The 3,673-nt window shown below is 39.5% G+C and overlaps 1 long non-coding RNA gene across 1 annotated transcript; it reads left to right on the plus strand.

Annotated features, from left to right (window-relative positions):
• Positions 1-443: 443 nt before the first annotated feature.
• Positions 444-2,305, plus strand: LOC118422124. The gene is made up of 3 exons (XR_004831885.1): positions 444-549; positions 913-1,154; positions 2,063-2,305. It is a non-coding gene; the product is annotated as an uncharacterized LOC118422124 (long non-coding RNA).
• The last annotated feature ends 1,368 nt before the right edge of the window (positions 2,306-3,673 follow it).

Raw genomic sequence — 3,673 nt, forward strand, 5'->3', positions numbered from 1 at the left:
TCCATACCATAAAGTTTGATAGTGCGGATTCGCTAAAGTTTATCATAAATTCGTTCAGTTTGAGAATGAGGTTGAGCAGGTGTACAGCGCACTTCTAGGGGCCCCTAGATATGAGCAGACCAAGTCCTAAATTGCATGTGGAGAGAAAACAAAAATGTTCCGATTCTATCGATTATTTCATTACACATACAAGGCAAAAATTTACACTTAATGTCTTTATTCATTTATTCGTTAATACCATACAAGTATTTGACTGTTTCAATGTGCAATTGTCGACTTTAAGGGCAAAAGTCCTCGGTTGTGTACGGGACTTCAATTGAGTTTCTGCCCAGACCGATCACATGATGAGTCCGATTCTTGTCAAACCGGTTAAACAATGCGACCATGCTATTGGGTGATTTTTTCTGCACCAACCAATCATGACAGTATACGCTACAATTACTCATTTGAATAATTCAGTGTGAAAGTGTATATAATCAGCTTCCTGTCTCCACGTCTTCATTCCGACATCTCCAGAGGTAAAGCAGATCGCTGAAACCCTGAAAACTTGTAAGTAGTGTTCAAGTCAATTCTACTCTTTCTGCTGTGCATGTACAGGTGTTACATTAGATACATCTGGGAATCGCTCTTTATCTAGTTTTTGGCCACAAATTGTCAGTATCTATCTGTCATTTGTAGTTTTAGTTCTAGACTATTTTAATTTCACTCCGCTATTAACAACGATCAGTCAGTCTCTGAAAATAGAATGCAATTTAGTACAATTTTTGTTTGTATTTCTACAAGTTTGTCAAAAAGTTCCGATCACTAATGATTGTGTAATGAACAATGAAGTATGATGGCAGATTCACAACGACACTCCACACGATGATAATCCAACTAACCATAGCTGTTTTCTTTTCTCATCAATTTCAGCTACACCATGAAGCTGTTTGTCAGTATGCTGCTTGTGACGATGGTTGTCACCGCAATGCTGGTTGATGACACCGAAGCTAGGACGCGGAGGCGGCGGAGCCGGCGGAGACGGTTACAAGTCGACGTGAGCGAGGTCGTGGAAGAGGCGAGGGAGCTCCTGGACGATCTGGCTGATCTGCAGGAGAACGCGAAGGCTGAGCAGATGATGGAGCTGCAGGATCTTGGTCAGGAGGAGGACGATTGTAAGAAATTCAACTTTCCTTTGCTCTCTTCCATCCGGTGATGCCAATGTCACATTTCCAAACCGGGGCCGGTCGGGCTGTTTGTAACGACAAATAGAAATGATTTTATACGTAAAAATGTACACGAAAAAATGCTCACGACTATTCTCTTTATGTCTTGTGTAGATTTGTATCTCTTATATCACGCTTCTTGTTCTCGAGGGCTCCCCGGCCGAGACTGGTTTGGAAATTTGAACGTAGGCCTATAGGATCTCTAGTATGTGACAGTGCCTTCTTAATGATTTGTCAAGAAGAAATCTTCGTTCGTCGATGTGCATTCAGTACTGTAAATGCAGAAATGTTCGCGGTGGATTAATGTTCGCGGTTTTAGCGGTGACCACTTTACCCGGAACTTAAAACCACCGCGAACATTTTTCTATTAACGGTATTAGACTGCAGACTATGGTGTTACCGCGAAATCAAAACCACCGCAAAAAGTCCTTTTTCCCGCTACCGCGAAATTAAATCCCCGCGAACTTAAATGCATTTACAGTAAATGTTTGTAATGATTCAGTGTCATTGTCCACAGGTTTTCAGCACGTCACGTTGAAATAAATTATGAACACGATATGGAGCTATTAAACTATATGTGTGCGTCGCTGTAAATTGAGGCCTGTTACACAGATATGCGATTTTTTCATTTGCTTTTGCCTCTTGCCATGCATGTACGTGTTCAATTCTTACTTTTAAATCATTTTTATACCGTATCATCATCATAGAAAGGAAAAATATCTTATCAAATTTTGACGACTCTGTTTGAAGTTGCTTCTACACGTATATAGATTTCATTCCTGGCCTCAGCTTTGCATGAGATAGTAGATAGGTCATTCGCATTTTCCTGTCGCTAAGATTTATGTCCTTACTTACAGATGCCCGCAGGAGACGCTAACTCCTACCGCCAACAGCCTACCGGACAACCTGAAGTCCGGAGGTTTCAGTGGCACCAAAAGGCCAGGATTACACGTTAGGTTGATGAATAACAATCGTGAAAGCGCAGTTTTGTAATGATCCTAATTATGAACATTGTGTTGTATTTCCTGCGTTCATATTGAGTGTTCGCTCAATACTGTGTGCTCGCTGGTTATTCAATAAAACCTAATGGAAAAAAAACATGTGGCTGTGACATTTGATTTTGTTTTTTATTGACATTCATAAACAATCCAGACAGTCTACCTTTCTATATAACTAGCCAAGAATGTACGAGAGCACCGCACTATATATGTTCCTTTGTTTATCCAGATCTCCATGAGACTTTACAAGTTAAATCTGTTATTCTTTGAGTCCATGATACAAAATACATACAGTAAACCAATATAGCATAAAACAAACATACGTTTGAAACAAGTATAGCATGAACAAAACAACAAAGTTAACAGAAATCTAATATTAAACCAAAACAGTGTACTTAAAGGTATTGGGGAGGAGTAAGAAGTCAAAACGATGTAACAGGAATTGAATAACTGAACAGCAATAAGACAGCATCTTTTTTGATTAACATAAATAACAAATATCAAATATGTTATGGGCAATCCTTAGTATTACCTCCATTGTGCCGCGTCCCTCATGCTAACTCTCTAATGGATAAGGACAGGTTAAATTTATAAGATTATACATATTATTGAACTAGTTTAACAGCAATCCCCAACACAAATGTTAGACTCACCCAAATTTTCGACTAAACAGCACCATTATGCATACCTCGTCCCTTCGCAAGGAAAACGTGATGGATATAATGATATTGAAATCCAAACATTTAAGGAAGAAAATAATGATTGTATGGTAACAAGTATCTCCGATTTTTTTCGAGCGAAGAAAAAAACACGGCATTTATTTTGGAACTAGCCGAGAGTTTCTTAAAGATTATGGACCGGAACGGAATCTTAATAGGGAACTCAATGTGTTAAACTTTTAGACTTAATGATACGCTTGGGATTTTGTGACTTGTAATCATATCTGTCAGCCATAGAAAGACATAATAATTCTAGGCTGCTTTTGTGCTCCCTGTCTTGTTTTCACACCTAGCACAGGGCACAGAAGCAGTCTGTAATTATTGTGTCATTCTGGGTTCACTCCGTGGCTGACAGATATGGTGGACCATTCACAAAATGACCCAGCCTGAGGCATACTTGTTATATTGTTCTGTGTATCCCTGTCCGTCTGTGTGATATTTCTCCTTTACTTCTTCATTTCCGGACGCAGGTCAGACCGAGATGTGTATGAACCTTGAGTCAAGAGATAACAAGTCCAATGAAATGGTCGAAAGAATCGGAACACTTTTGTTTTCTCTCCGTCTGCTCATATCTAGGGGCAGTATGTTGTGTCCCTAGAAATGTGTTGTACACCTGCTCAACCTCAGTCTCAAACTTCAGCGAAACCACACTATCAAACTTTATGGTACGGATGAGCGAAAACATACATTGATACTCTTTGACTTGTTTTTTATAGTCAGCACAGAAGCTGTCTGTAATCATTTTTGGCCG

Source organism: Branchiostoma floridae, chromosome 9 (genome assembly GCF_000003815.2).
Source record: "Branchiostoma floridae strain S238N-H82 chromosome 9, Bfl_VNyyK, whole genome shotgun sequence".
Taxonomy (NCBI): domain Eukaryota; kingdom Metazoa; phylum Chordata; class Leptocardii; order Amphioxiformes; family Branchiostomatidae; genus Branchiostoma; species Branchiostoma floridae.